This window comes from Ixodes scapularis, unplaced genomic scaffold, assembly GCF_016920785.2.
Source record: "Ixodes scapularis isolate PalLabHiFi unplaced genomic scaffold, ASM1692078v2 PGA_scaffold8__174_contigs__length_109621045, whole genome shotgun sequence".
NCBI lineage: Eukaryota > Metazoa > Arthropoda > Arachnida > Ixodida > Ixodidae > Ixodes > Ixodes scapularis.
In genome coordinates, this window is record NW_024609883.1 from 22,027,567 (window position 1) to 22,044,412 (window position 16,846).

General features: G+C 43.4%; 1 pseudogene; it reads right to left on the bottom strand.

The window, feature by feature from the left end:
- Window positions 1-1,350: 1,350 nt before the first annotated feature.
- On the bottom strand, window positions 1,351-13,611 carry LOC115312917 (annotated as a pseudogene).
- Between the last annotated feature and the right edge of the window lie 3,235 nt (window positions 13,612-16,846).

The following is a 16,846-nucleotide window of genomic DNA, read 5'->3' on the forward strand; positions in this document are numbered from 1 at the left end:
CAGTGGCCCGGGACCCAATAATATGATTGAACAAATAAATTACACAAACGAGTTGCCGAAACAGCACGTTGCTTCTTGGCGAGTGTCGAGGCAATTTCGGCCGAAAACCGGCTTCAATATTGGCCGGATGTACGGTTTTGCGCCTCGTCCCGACATCCGGCAGGTATGGGTGTACCGATGCAAATAAACGATTTATGTCTGATAGCACTGGCACCACTGATTTCTTAGGAGGCTAGATCGCGGATAAAGGCCTGTGTTGCTGGGGTCGAGCGGCACCACCGGCAGTCATCGCTTGACACGATCTTATGCATGCTATAGGAGAAACGGGACAACTCAATTTTATTACGTTAGTAGGTTCACTGTTAAAAAAAGTGCCGTTATATTACAGAACCGTACTGCGCTAACTCATGATGCCAGACATTATCTGTAACCCTCCGTAATACCACCAAAGCCGTAGCTGACAGTTTACACTATCATTTCTGTACAGCAGACATACAGCAATAGAAGCGCAGTACGCAAGTACAGGACTAAAGCCGCAAACTTAGCTCGAGGTATCCAAGCCGTCGAGTGTTCAGACGGTACTGAAGGCGTAAGGGAAGGGTACGGTTTCAGTCCCGTATTTTCATACTGCACTTCCATTGCCGTATTGTAACGGTAACAGTTCAGTTACCGTACCCTTCCCTTACGCCTTCAATACCGTCGGAACGCTTGACGGCTTGCATACCTCAAGTTTAGTTCGCAGCTTTAATCCCGTACTTGCGTACTGCACTTCTATCGCTGTGTGCTCGCTGTACGGTAACAATAATGTGAACTCTCAGCTACGGCCTTGGTAGTATTACGGAGGGTTACAGATAACGTCTGGCATCATGAGTTAGCGCAGTACAGTTCCGTAATATAACGACAAATCCTTATAAACAAGTGTAGTGTGTCTGAAAAAAGGGACAAGACAAAACGGAGGCAGTTTTGAAATTGAAGAACTATATTGTAAACCGTAAAAGAACATAATTATAAAGAAACCTTCATGGCATCCGATCGATCATCAGATGAGCTGAAAATAAAACAAATTCATATTCAGATGATTGAAAAGGCTACGGGAGGACCACAACCACTTGCACAAACTGCAGAGGCGCACGCACATGAAGTCACAAAAACCTGTACAGCGGGGCTCCCAAGCTCACAGAGCGATGCTTTAAGCCTCTGGTAGCAGCGCGCAAAAACACAAGGACAAAGGGAGGAAATGTACAAGGCGAGCGCTGAACTTCAACTAAATGTTTAATGAAAAGGAAACACCGAAGTTCTGTGCATTCGTCCCTTTGTCCGTGTGTTTTTGCATGCTGCTACCAGTTATAATCATGCACCAACTCGCCTGTGCATTGCCACATTGAGCCACTTAGCACCATGACAGATCAAGGTTGCTGCCCTCGACCCCTGTGAATGCAGTGTCGTGCCGCTATTTGCTTTTCTTTTTAATACAAGACAAGACTGGAAACCTTTTGATACCACATCGTACACATGCCAAATCAAATATGTACTCACACTGTTCCATTTTTTCTCAAAAGCAGCAAGATCTGTGGCGGCTTTGATTGCTCTTGCCCGAGCTCCTTTCGACCTCCCGGCCTCCTGTCGTGACCCATCATGTTGTTTGATACCAACTTGGTATCTGAAACAAATAGCAGATTGGCCCATAAGTATTTGGTCAGAAACCAGACAAGTGAAAAAAAATTGCAGTGAAGGATTTGGGATCAGTACTTGCTGATATTTTACATGCACAACTAATGTCGAAAGCCCTAAGCTTTGCCACCAAAGTCACATAGGTGCACAGTTCAAATGTATAAGTGTGTTGAAGGTTCCTAAAATAACAATTAAGCCAGAACAAGCTGAGCAAAACCTACATTTAGGCCAGCAGACTGTGCACTGTGCACTTAAAGAAAATATGTCAAGGTACAAATTCATGCCTAGATTTTGAGGAAAATAAAACAATGAGGGAACAACAAAAAAAATATTGTAATAATGTGTCATTTTTCTGACAGAGGAGAAAATCTGGCACTGAAGGCTTCCCTCACTCAGATGCGATGGGGATACAGAACTAGGAATATTTCAGAAGTTATAAGCCCCATGTGGCACATCTTAAGGGGTAGGATTCATATATGTAACTTTTAGACCTACAAAACACTAAAAACATGTTGATTTAAAAAGATATTGAACAGACAGCGATGTAATTGATTTGAGTCATTTGGGAGAAGCTTTGGAAGCAAACAAAAGTAAATTTTATAGCAGCGACATAAACAGAAGAACAAGTACATACTTCGGCGCCAGGGATGGGCAGTATTTCAAATACAAGTATTTGAACTACGTATTTCAAATACTTTGTGTATTTTGCATTTGTATTTAATTAAAAATTCTGTAATGTATTTGACGTGTGTATTTAAATACTAAAACGTGTGTATTTCAAATACAATTGTAATTAAATACAATTTTGTGGGCGAAAATACATCCCTCAAATTTATTGTCACTGTCCAGAGCAGGAAGAAAACTACGTTCTGCACCGAATGCAGTGTCTCTCAATCAAGCACAAGCGTTTAGTGACTTTGTAATTACGATGCTAGTCCAGGGAAAGAATAGTGACGAAATCGACGTTCACAGGCAGACTGGCTAAATAAGTGACGGTGACAACTTGTGATGCTTTCCAGCCTGATTTCCATCCATACTTTTGCCTCGAACATTCTAAATGCGCGGGTCATCCAGATGTTTGTAACTGGTGCGAGTTGCAACAATAAAAAAATCTGTAGCTAGTGCTGCGCGTCTTGGTCGTCTCGGTCCTTTGATTGCCTATACCAAAATGTAAAAAAAAAAAAAAAAAAAAAAAACTGCTTGAAGCTCTGTACTTTTTTTCACCTATTACGTCCAAGCTGATTACATTTTTTTTTGTGATTATATTTGTATTACGTTACTAGAGCCTCGAGCACTAACTCCCGAGTGTGCGATGCAAAATTAAAATGAGATACCCAGAAACCTGTTGCAGGTGCCCTGAAGTCGCTGACGCAAATTTTAAGGAATGTATTTGGAAAAGTATTTGGAAGAGACCAACTACTTTTCTGTCTGTATTTGTATCTTGTACTTAAATACTTTTTTGCAAAAGTAATTAGATTTGTAATTAAATACATTTTTGACGAAGCATTTTGCATTTGTATTTCGATACATATTTGCATGTATTTTGCCCATCCCTGCTTCGTGCTTATTTCTTTTATTACAATACAGCATTAAAATTTGTCTGTTGTCCTACACAGTCACAAAGCAATTCCTCCTCTGCATTTCTACTCGTAATTAAGCAAGCACTCATTTGCATAATTAGTATTGCAGACAGTTGAATGACCTAAAATACTCAACTAGCTGTTAATGATTGCTTAAAAGCACCAGACATGGCAAAAGGAATGTTGTAAGAGAATCATTCTCTTTTTTTAGGAAGCCACATTTTGGCCAGCCACTGTCGAAAGAACATACGATTGATAAACATGTATAAGGACGAGAAAAAGGTATTCAGGTACAAAATCAAACATGAACCACATGCTACTAAAACATGCAGAAATAAAGCTTCAAAAAGTTGTGAAAAGGTTGTATATCAGTCAAATTTAGTTATGAATTAGATGAATTAGAGATCATCTGCACATATCACTTCTAGACACTTTTAGAGTGATACAGAATAGTGCAGTAAAGAAACTCTTAAATAAATAATTAGCTGAGTATATTAAACATATTTTGAGGCTCCAATTTGTTTCCAGCCAAAAATAATTTAATGATGTATACTGCTTATGATTCTGCCTTCTAACTGAATGCCAAATAGAATTATAAGTAAATGACACATTCAGTAAAGATAAAACAATAGGAATAGTAGATATATTGACATATTTATTTGTGATTTCTGGAATAGGATCAAACATAGTCACATTGTAACATTAGGTGAAATTTTTAAATTGAATTATTATGCAAGATATAACAACCTTTAAAGTAACTGAAGAGTGTGTTGGTAAAATTCACAGACCACAGAAAGAACAAAACATACCCGGACGAAGGACGACAAACATTTCTTTTAATTAACAACATGAATGAGCTTAAAAGCACTTCCTTCAATTCAGACCGCCAAGGAAATTGAAAGAAAGGGAGGCAGAAAGAGAGAAAGGTAAGTGTCAAAAATTGTAAGGAAGGAAATAAGAAAAAGAGTGAAGTAACAGCATGAGTTACAATTCTAACTTTACACTTTCCTTTTTATCTTCCTGCCTCCCTTTCTCTCCATTTTCTTGGCAGTCTGAATTGCACGGAGTGCTCTTAAGTTCATTCCTGTTGTTCTTAGTTGAAAGAAATGTTTGTCGTCTCCTTCGTCCCGAGCACGTTTTATTCATTCTGTGGTCCAAGAATACAACACCCTATTGCGGTTTAATAATGGACTCCGAAATTGAGCTTGGAAATGTGGGTAGCCAGTGACAAATTAAAGGGCAACTCTACTCAATTTAGAAAATTTCAAGATAGTGGATGACCTTACTTTGAAAAGCACTCATGAACAACTCTACATTGTTTCACGAAAAGTAGAATATTGTTTGTGCAACTTTGCTATTTATAACTCAAGTCGCAAATTGAAACCGAAACTTCGGCAAAGGGCAAGCAGCGACGTCAGTTGCATGCACACTCATGTCCATGGCAGATGCATGATTACGTGATTTACCCCACTCACTGGGTCAACTCTAGGTAGTGTTGTCTGAACTGACTGGACATGTGATGGCGTTGAAAGAGAAAAAAGCCGGTGTATACAACAGACATCAACATGACGTCACATCTGAAGGAAGTGCCAAAGTTGGCTAGCCTGCACATCGCTCGCTAAAATTAGCAGATTAGCGCTTGTCAAACTTTGAGGGTCCAATTTTATATACAGAAAGATTTCAGTTGTAGCCTTCCTAGATGATTATAAAGAGAACTAATCGTTTTCTCAGCCAAAATTCAGCAGAGTTGCTCTTTATTGCCTCTCATGAGGCTCAAAATTATGAAGGAAATAAACCATACCTCTGAATGAACTCAAGTGTGGTTCCCGCACCTTTGGCATACTGGATGTTTAAACAATAATAAAGGCGAAAAGGAGCTCCACAGCTTGCAGAAAGCCCACATCTTCCACCATCACCTCATGGTCCACAAACAGCTGGCAGCTGCATTCGAAAAGTGAGCGGCCTAGGAAAGAAACAAGCGATTAATGCAATTAATGCGGAGAAAATGTGTTAGTATCAGATGTATCGACCTATCTAGTCAAGTGACCAGAAAAGTCATGCGACCGACACCACTACGCCGGCTTTTTCTCTAATAGGGCTTTTAACGCTCACGCATTAAATGAAGAAAAAAATACCATTGTCATATTCACATCTGGAACCTTCTATAGAGGTATTATCAGCAGGGACACTGAATAGATAGGCACACCGATATAGGATTGTGACGCATATCTGAGATCTGAGACTGAGATGCATCACAATCACAGATAAGGCACACCTTATATGCCAAGCCAAATAAGGGTCGCACTAAATAGTGTTGAGCTACCATACCCAGTAATGACATTAAGTTATGCAAAGTGCTCCTGAAGGTTTGAACAAAACATAAAATTTGTATATGAGCATGTAGAATCAAACACTTTTTGTTGAGTTTGTGAACAGAATCAGTAGCATGGAAGTCTGATGCCAACGTGCAATGCCAGTCGTCGGTTTCGTTTAAATTGCTTTAGCTAGAAATTAAATGACCGGAGACCGCATGCGATCACACATTCTATGAGCAGAAAATTTGGCTGTTCGGGTTGGACAAGACACAGAATGCAGGCCCAAACAATCAAATGCCTCACAGGCACCTGCTGTTTGGGCTGTATGCCGTTATGCCGTTTTGTGGCACCTGCACTCACAAACCAAAATAAAAACTTCTCTTTTTCTTGCTGGATCAATCAAACATTGATTGTCGAAGTATGGTATAATACCAGGACATGTGCTTTACATTGGTGCTTGATAAGGCTGCCGAAACCAAACAATGTGGTCGTCTATCTAGCTCTGGTCAAAATCGGCACACCACCCTTTGGTTACACCACTGCAGTATTCCAGCACTCTGGTTACACCACTACAGTATCCCACTCCAATTGAGTCACTAGGAGTCATCTGCACTGACCCCTCTTCTCTCACTCACTCTCAAAATGGCACTACCCACGATAAAACGGTCTAGGTTGTTGTTCCAAAATTCAACACAAATTAAAAAAGAAAGCACCTTCAAAAATACAAAGCATGCAAGGAAAAGACACATGAAGCTCACCCAGTGCAACAATTACAGGAGAAGCAGGCAGACTGTTACGAAACTCCTCTGTGATTTCTGTTGTCACCTAAGAAAAGTCAGAAAACATGTGTGGTTAATTGAGAAATGCACGAAATGCTAGTGAAGGTACCATACATCTATGGGTCTATATTTATTCCCACAGAATGTAGAACTGTGGGACACAAGCAAGACGACGTAAGGCGGATCGCAAAGAATGATGCCCGAAGAACTTATCATGGCCGGCGACTTTACCGCAGATGCACGAATATGGGGATACAAGCGAGACAATGACAGAGAGTGCAATGTCTTCACACCCGCCAAGCAGGCCAATCTATGAATTCTCAAAGAAAAACAGACTGCCATTCGCATTGGCAAACGTCGCACTGAGAACGACACCACAAGACTTGACATGGGCCATACACAACATCCAAGCCCGAGTGCGAACTGCTCCGACGCCTTGGGAAGCAAGCACCTACCCGTCGAAATAGAATTAATGACAGAAAGACACCCCAACACTAAATGACAGATCAGCTTCATTAACCTAGCACCTGAAAAAGTGTCTAGGTGAGCGAATAATGAAAGCCACATCCACTCAGAAGTACCAAGCCAAACAAGACGACCCAGACCCCGACCTTCATCTCCTCAACTTGTGTGCTATCAGACTGCAAGCCCAACAATGTTACAGGAGAAATAAGGACTGAAAACTCCAAGCCAATTTCAATGCAAGCACGGTGAAGATAAAAAATACACCCAGAAGCTCCGTAAACAACTGAGGTGCAAGCTCCGAGATAACACACGACGAGTGTGGGGCACATTCAAAGGACTCTGGCAGGAAGGCCGACAACTTTAAATCCACTGCTTCCTGGTACACCAAACCATTCCCAAGTAAATAAAACAGTGTCTGCCGCCGCATGCGAGTTCCTGTCTTCCCTTATCCTTACTATCCTTGGTGACAACAGCGCCGCCTTCATTGAAAAAGACACAAAGGATCCCCTATTCTCCCAGGAAGCCAAACAACAGGCCCACTGAAAACACCTCACGGCTCTACTCAAAGAAGACTTAGACCCACCCCCAGATGGTAATTATACCAGGTGGGAAGAGGTTCGCCTGAAAAGACAACGGACCCACACCACTATGGTTTCCAAGGAAACAGCAAAATGTAACACCCACAAGAACATGGTGCATAAGCCGCCATACACAGGAAAAAGACAAGAGCCTATGCGCCCACTGCGAGGTCACAGTCTCAGAAGCGCACTGCTGGTACTGCCCACACATGCAAGAACCCCAAACCTTGAAAGAGTCTGTTAATCCCACGGGTATTCGGGAATACCAAAAGGCTATTCTCCATTCACCCCTCACTTATGTGAAAGAGGTTCATCTCACCCACTTTATTTTCATCTCACCCTTATTTCCTTTAACCCTTCATCCCACCTACAGGAGATAGCGTTTGCTGAGATTAAAGGATGCAGTTCCTGTTATTTTCTCACTAATAAGGACATTTTTAAGTACAAACATTTGTTGTCCTAACGCTCAATAACAACTAAAAAACAATGTTAAATAAGCAGCAATGTATCTGCTGATATCTGTCACAAAGCCTCATTGTTACACCTGCGGGACAAGGAAGCTGCTAATATTAAAAACAAATGATCCTAACTTAGGAGTCGAAGTGGAAGTACAAACGTTTGTCACTAGTTAATTCTCTAGCATAATTTTTGTGTTAACTCTAACACTCGATCCCAAAAATGCAAAACATCATGTGAACCCATTAGAAGCAAGTGGTACAAGAGTGGGTGCCCACCGCCGCTCCCCCTTTGGTTTAGTGAAATATTTATGTAGAACATACTATAAGATGACCCAGCCTAGAGTTGCACATCTTCCCATTGCACTCTAATGTGAAGTATAATAAGTTGAGCCACCTCAGCCAGGAAAAGATTAAGGAAGGTTTGGCTCCTCGTAGAGCAATAGTAATTTCACTTTTTACGTGCTCATTATCAGCATTGTCGTCAGATACCAAGAAAGCGTTCACAAAGATTTTGCAGACAATTCTGAAAAAGTGGGGGATGGTCGCTCAGAAAGCGAAACTGCAGAAAGAGTACAAGGCATTGCTCCAATGGTTAAAAATCACTAGGTAGGCGCCTATTCGGACATAGGTGCATGACCGGTATGTTACGGTATACAGGAAGACTGATATAGCTGAAAATTTCAAAAAATGAAGAAAAGTTTAGTATTTCCAGATGCATAGTTTCTCAGTGGAATGCTGACTGCCTGTGTGAGACTTCCAGGAAGTTATTTTCAACAAGGTCATGAGGATGTGTCTTTGGAAACAAATAACCTGGTTATTATGAATGCTCCTACCTGATGTAACTGGAAGAGCTCTCCGAGGTTTTCTTGAAAGTAGGATGCAAGCAATGGGAGGAGGCAGACAGCTGCTGCGTTTTGATCTTTGAACTCTGCCTCGGCCTTGTTGATTTTGAGGCTCCACTCGAGCACAGCATCATTTTTGGGGCTTGAACAAAGGAATGTCACGAGGAGGAGGACATCTTTGGGCAGGCTCAATGTTCCGTCCAGACAGACACCTGTAAGCCTTAAAAAATTCATGTTATCACTGACTCCTCATATCCAAAATCTTTGTAATCAAAATACCTTTTTGGGAAAAGCAAAATATTGAAGGAAAGAAATCTGCAAGGACCACTGTATGGTGAAAGTAGCAATCGTATTCGTCGTTCAAAGCACCTTTTTATGAGCATAATAGTGTATGTTTGTTTTAGAAGTGAGTGACTCTTGCAAAGAACTGAACATATTCTGCCTTTTTAAAAAGTAAAGAGTCTTGATCTAAGTGAGTGGGATCCACATCATCAATGACTGAAGGCACTTCACTCTCAACATCTGGTTTTTCCCTAATGTTCTCCAGACCATTGTCATCCTTGCTACAGCATGACGTCACTATTTCATCCTGCTCTACTGGCTCTGTCACCACTGATTTTTTTTTTTTCCATTCCCATGGTATATGGAAAGATGGGTCTTGAGTGAACCCCATGTCCTAAGCTGGCTATCACACGCATCAATTGGACAAGTTACAACAGTTGGCGGGTTGCCGGTGAGATGTTTTTTGAGGTGCTCGATAAAAGCCTTTCCAGGGCTCACCTCTTCACTGCAGGAACTAACACTGCATGTCCGGCAGGATTGGAAGTTAGTTGCATTACGAGGTGCAAGCGGAGAATGACACCTTGTGATGTGGCTTCGCAATGAGTTGTAATTTTTGAATGGAGCCTCACAGCCGACAACGCTGCATGGAACACCTCTTGATGATGTTTCATGATATAATGTGTGCTTGAAGAACGTGTCCAATGATGTAAACTTTTTCTGGCATCTTTTGCAGTGATGTCTCATCTATAACCAAAAAGGAGTGCTTGGTTTATTTCAAGTTGATTTAATATTGAACATGTTTGTTGGGACCCTGAGAAATACAATATCCTAAGACGACATGAGAGCTGAACAATTTGGCTTTCTTTTTTCGGATTGAAGGTCTACTTTAAGTCTCAAGATCTGCAAAAAAACATTTTTCTCTCCACGATTTTGTACTTAAAACACATGATCTTTGCATTTTTATAAAGGTACCTGAAACATTACCAATATTCGAAGCAATCATGGCGAAGTCCTAATCCAAAGATATTAATCCTTGACCCCAAATTTTTTTATTCCTGCCACAACTGAAGTCAGTGAACATTAAATCAACTGTGCTTGTGAAGATAATGACACACAGCATAAACATACACCTATCTAGAAATTAACACAGTAAGGATTATAAAGCACTTAACGTGACCTTTCATCAAGTTTCAAAACTAACACTGTGTTTAAACTGAAGTACAAAACAGCCATCCTCAATGTTCTGTGTTAATCTGAAGGCAATGTTTCTATTTACACCAGAAAGATAGAACAGCTGCACCTGCCTGTCTACACCTGCAGCGTGCGTGTCGTCTTGTCGTCCAGTCTTAACATACAAAACTATGTTTCCGTGTTCTTTTAGGTTGCCCGAGCCATGAGGAGCTACAGTCTAGCATGCTAACATTGGGCAGTGATATGAATGGCCGCAGTAATTGTCATGTGAAACGTTCGGCTAGGTTGGCTAGGTTTTCGCTTCTGTGCATCTGGCTTGAGAGGTCAGGTGAACAGAGCTGGGCTGGAATGGTATAGCGCCTTGTCATTCATAGCTTGAGCAGTGCAATGAAAGCCAGGACGACGCAGCGCTATTTGATTTAAACTGCTGCCAAGGGCAAGGGAAAGGAACATGGAAAGGAGTAAGTAAACAACGCTGGCAAGGGAAATTCCTCCTCTCCTTGCCAGCTATCCATCTGCTTCCTCCACTCCCACCTTCCTTTCCCTAGCATTTCGCGCTGGACTTACTGTTTTTTTTTTTTTCTTGCTCTTTTCCATTTTTTGTTTGCGTTGCAGTCTACCGCGAAAATGTTTCACGCTAACGCCCCGCAATTGCACAGTAATGTGACACATTTTTTTTACCACCTTTTGGGGCAGAAAATTGGTTTTCTAGATATGTGGGCCGGCTTGCATGAAGCAGAGTCTCGGTTGAGACTGCTCAAAGAAAGCGCTGTCAAGGCTAGTGCTAGAGCTTAAACCAAGTCCTAGACGCTCGCGCACCCGAGCCTTGGCAGCGCTTTCTTTGAGCAGTCTCAACCGAGACGCTGTCTCTTGCAAGCCGGCCCAGGCATCTAGTTTGTTCTCCTTTCTACCTCAAATACTACAATAAGGCAGATGACTTAACTCCAACTATAAGGCAACATATCTCTCTTTTTTTTTTTTTTTTTTCCACTGCTGGCAGCCACTTATTACGGTGCAGTTACCAAATCATTTCTTGCCCAATTTCATTTTCTTTTTCTCTAAACACACGACGCGCTTCGGGCACCCTGCTGTGCTGAGACCGTTTCTTCTCTGAACAGAGCTGCGCCGCGGCAAAATGTTAAGGCTGAAACACATTTACAAGAAAAGAAACCGAATATAGAACGGAAATCGGAGGGTGCAAAAATTGTTGCACGCAAATTTGGAAGACAAGTTACACGAGAAGACTGATCCCGCGCAAAAGGCAACGTCCTCCGCAGTAAAATTAATGCAAACAACACCAAACGTGCACTCTTGATATATATATATATATATATATATATATATATATATATATATATATAAATGACGCCGTGATTAGGACTTGACAGAATCATCGGATAAAAAGAGACTGGCTGTATCAGCTTTGGTTTTCGAAGCAACCGAGGCCTTCACGCACCGGTACAAAGACTGCTATTACAACAGATAAAGTAAACAGAAGCAACGTGCGGAAACCAGTGTACGTATGCCACCGGTCACGACATCCTTCTACAGCCACACGCTTGCCTCGTTCTTATTCACGAAGTTCCTGGTAGATTAATTCGTTCTTACATGCATGGAGTCAGCCACAATCGGCGCTCGATGTTTAGTTGAGATTGAGATGTGCACCGACACGAGCATCGGCCGACGTACAGTCGGGAGCAAAAGTTTGCGGGGCACGGGAGCGCCTGCCGAAAAGACTGGCTGCGCCTTCTCACGGCACGTTGCTGCTCCAAGACTCACGCTATGCGCACGCGCTTCCTTTCTTGTTCGCGGTCATGCTTTTTTCGCTCGCTTCCGTTCGACACGCACGATATATAACTGGGACTGGCGCAAGGTGCCGCGAAATGTTATCTGTAGCATGCGCGAGTTTCGTCACCCACCACGGTGGCTGAGGCAGACGCGCGGCGTGAGGGCTGTCATAGCGGCACCTTGCGCCGGTCCCCGGTTATCTCGTGCACGTCGGGCGGAAGCGAGCGAAAAAGTCATGGCTTCGAGCACGAAAGGAAGCACATTCTCGAAGCGTGAATCTTGCGAGCGGCCGCGCGCCGCAGAAGGCGCAACCAGTCATTTCGGCTGACGCTCCCGCGCCCCGCAAACTTTTACCGCCGACTGTACACGAGCAAACTCACCGCGATCTTGCTTTGCCCGAATGCCACAACACAGCGAACAGCCCACTTAATTCTCAGTCTCCGCAATGCTCCGTTCACCACATACACGTAACACGACAAAGATCGGCGAAAATCAGTCTTCGTACAAAGCTGATCAAAAACCGCGGAAACACTCAACCAGCCTCGGCGGCTGCCGCGGCTGCGCCATAGCGTAGAAAACCCGGAGAGGGACGGAACGGACGGAACTCCCGAAGTAACGTTGCGACATCGCTCCGTCCCCCTCCGGGTTTCCCCGCCGAAAAAAAAAAAAAAAAAAAAAAAAGAAGGCAATAGGAGCTGCTGTCTGATTTTCGTTTGCGATTTCTTCATACAATTTGGCCGCTTTTCGTAAATGTGTTTTAGTCATGACTCATTACGTAGAGTCCGGCGCCGTCGCTACACAGTAGCGCACCAAAGAATGGAGAAAACTAAACTCAACGAACTCAAAAAAAAAAAAAAAAAGACCGCGGACTTAAAGACGTACTGCAAAGCATTTGAGTACTGGCAGTGTTAGACACGAAGGTCGAATCGATCAATTTAAAGTTTCCTAAATCCACACAAGTCTACCGTAACAATATGAGAGTGCACGGAAGCTAAATGTCGGCTCGGCACAAACGAACAAAAAAAAAAAAGGAATTTTGGCACTAGTTTTTTACACTTCGGTCAAACGTATATAGTATATCATTGTGGGCACTTGAAACCTCATTGCACTGTGTCGCTTTGCATGTTTCGAAACAAATTGCACCTGAACAGCACGTTATGTCGAACAAGCAGCTACCGAAAAAATCGGCGTGCATGGTCCTCGAACCGGACCAGGGACCTCTGCCTTTCCAGCGGAGCGCTAAACCAAGAGCGTTTCACGTAGCCGAATAATATTTAAGTAAGAAGGGAGCAAGAAAAACGTAGAACACCGACACACTACGTCTCGTGATAATGCTAGAGTAACACTCGAAAGCAACAAGGCAAAGACCCCGTTACCCTAAACGCTACGCACCTCCAGCGCGAGGCGCACATCGTCTGCACACGCTTGTGGCGAGCAATGCATAATAGTGAATCCAGACAACTGCTCGACTCATCTAAGAAAACAGTGGTGCGACAGGTATTCATCAAACAGTTCAAGGAAGGGGATGTAATGCACTTACCGTGAAATCTCCAGGTTTGAGTGCGGCGAACCAAAAACACGTCCACAAAGTCGCCGAATTGCGCGGGATCTGCCTCGACACGCTCACTGCGCATGCGCCAGGGGTGCCTTCACGCGGACAGCGTCCCACGGGGGCGCGGGAAAGAAGTTCACGTGACCTTCCGCCTCTCCGAATAAAAGGGCTGCATTGACTGCGCCTGCGCAGCGCGCCGGCTATGTCTGTTCGTTCGGGTGCGGTGGAGGGGTTTACGGCGAAACGGCAACGACGGCTCGCGAGCGGCTCTGGTCCCGTTGGCGCTCCCTGTAATTTTACGGTTTTTTTTAACAGTGTTGTTCTCTACCATGAAACTTCTATGGTGTCTCCGCAAATAACAGTTAATATTGTGGGCAAGAATATTAAACGCGTTAGAACACCAATCTTGTTTAACTAAATGTTGTGGGGTTGAGGGTCGAGGGCGACTTTGTTGGGCGTTAACTGTGATGTGTTTAATGAGACAAGGGCTACCGAGAGTTATTGTGGAGTCATTCGTGATTTCGGAGTCATCAAAGCTCAGCAACCGATAAGTTAGAAGGCCTTTACTGGGGACATTCGCATCATTTTAACCGCTTGTAGATAGTACTTCATGGTGAAAGCTTTTTCTTTGAACTGCTGTGAGGGCTCCCGTGACAAACCGAAACTTGGAGCGTGGCGTTCAGTCGCTGAACATTTATTTAGCAACCGAAGCAAGCGAAGTCGGTAAAGTCAATGGTGCTCTGCCCGATTTTTTTTAATCGATGTTCAAACGCTTGGCGAATGTCTATTTGATCTCCAAGAACCCGACATAATCATCGCAGCACGTCATAAAATGCTCGCCCTTGAGCACCGCGTACAAGCTTCCAATTTTTGCGTGTTTCTCCCTTAGACGTGCGTGTATTGCCTCATGGTGTAAAAGCCAAAACAACAAGGACGAAAACGAAGGGAGAACTAGACAGGACGCGGCGTATTGCCTGTCGTCAAGCAATGGCCGCCGGTGAGGCCAGTGACGGGCTCCCGATTCGCAATCCAGACTTGCACCGTGAGAGATCTAATGCATTACACCCGTGGAGTGCTGCACGGAGAACAGGCCCCGAACGAACTCGCCGAATGCACCGAGTGCAGACTGATGCTGTCGCCATAGATGTTGTAGAAAAGTACCGACCTCAAACCGAAACTAGCGCCTTTTTGTTCGACGTGATGGGTGGGAATGCGAGAGTGCAGTCGCTGACATCGTTTATCTATAAACGTTGGTTGCTGCAACGTGGAACTTACATTTGCGATGACTTCCAATTAAGTAACTCGGCTGTCATAGATATTTACAGACGGCGTAAGTTTCCGAAACCAGCTGACTACAAAACAGCGTACACTTGTGAAAATTGATGACACTGTACGCGCAAGAGCTTGCTTCGTTTTAAGCATAGTATTATGAGTGAACCACAGAAAGGATACGGCTTAAATCTAGTTCTTTGGAACATCTAGCAATACGTTTCGTAAGACTTCTTATTTCCCTGGTGAGGGCATTGAGAACGAGAACTTTCTCAAAACAAAATATGACGGGGCAAGATAGCTTCCGTTCAAATATGACTTTGCTTGAGTCTCGGGCAACGTCTCCATGTTCAGCCTTTCCGGACGCCGAGTGAATGCGTCGCAGGTTTCTGCTGTGGGAGCTTTGTCGAAAAATGTTCCACTTTTCACCAATACACAAATGATGCAAGATCTCGCGGCCTCTGTGGTTGTCCTGGGCCTTTCATTACACACTGGTAGGTTTCAGCGTCTTTACGGCTACAAAACGACTCAAATTTTGCAAATTAAACACGGGCCGTCGATTCCTCTCTTCGTGAAATATCAGACGCTTACAATTCAAGCTCGCGTTTGAGGCTGTGGCCCGCGGGACGCGATTTCGAGGAGAAAACCAACTTTTTCTTTCAGTTTCGCTGTGCGAATGCCGCATCGTAGCAGACGAGCTCTCGTCGTCTGCTCTTGCTCCTTGCCTGGGCGAGGCATGACGGGATTGTCGGCAGTATAGAGAGCTCAAAGAAAACGTACAGCGGGCGGCGTGAGCGCTCTCGTGCACCGCCTAGGGACATGTTGCTAGGGATCGCGGGGGATTTTTCGTCAAAAGTTGCGAAGTTGAGCGCGCGCAGAGAGAAGGAAAGATTGCGGCGTTCTTTGGGTCACTCCCCCCGCTACGTCAAGAAGCGAAGAATGTTTTGTTCCACGAGTTTAGCTACCCTGGTATACCAGAGTTGTGAGTACGCGCCTGTTTGTGTTCTGTGTTCCTTCCTCGCTTGCCCTTGTCTGACAGGGGTATGACTTCATAAGTTCTAGGCTGTATAAACATACACGCGCCACCAAAACCCCCCAGCTACGTCATCAAGTTTTACGAAGGAGAGATTCAAAGAAAACACTCGCTCTTGTCCTTGAAATTACACCGCAACAAAAGATTTTATTGGTCAGTGGTGTTGCGTGCGAGTATCCTTGAGTTTCAGTAGTGCCAATAAGTTTTCGTAAAGTGAAAAACTTTCCAAGCGGAAATCGTAGCACCGCCCCTTTAAAATTTGCGTCGTCCTTTCAAATGAAGAGACTTCAGTTTTACACACTCTATCAATACCAAAAGGCTCCTTGGATTATTTAACTACTTCTTTTCATTCATTCATTTGTTCGTTTTTTTTTTCCTCATAAACTGATCACGCCTTGGTAATGATGCGGAAACAATTAGACTAGAAATTATTGGAGCGAACTTCCATCACTTCATTGATTTAGGATTCAAGAGAAGGCGATTCTGTTTTATATATAAAAAGTAAACAAATAGATGCTGTGGTGTAACTTTTTTTTCCTACCCGTTTTCACAAAAAAAAGAAGAAAAAAAAAAAAGAAGAAGACCGTTAAGTTAAAACTGATTTATAAAATTTCGGAGTTTAAATCACTGTCGCATTACGGACGTGATCAGCAGTGTAGACTCCCTTACTCACTCAACCTCTTTTTTTCGCAATATGACAGTAGTTTAAGACCACCAACATTAACTGAAGACATTTAAAAATGTTTTGTACATAAACTGCGAAGAAACCTTTACAAAACAAATATAGGACCCTTTGAAGAAATTGACTCTAAATCTGTTCTGTTCCTTAAAGAAGCTGTGCAACGATATTCAATTGGAATGTTTTTCTCTCTACACGAGCTTACTGGCACACCTGGGACTCAAGGATACTCACACGCAACGCCATTGGCCAAGAAACTCCTTTGTTGCGGTGTAATTTCAAGGACAAAAGCGATCATCTTCATTCAATCTCGCCTTTGCAAAATTTGATGACGTAACTCGGGGATCGCAGTACACCAAAGTGA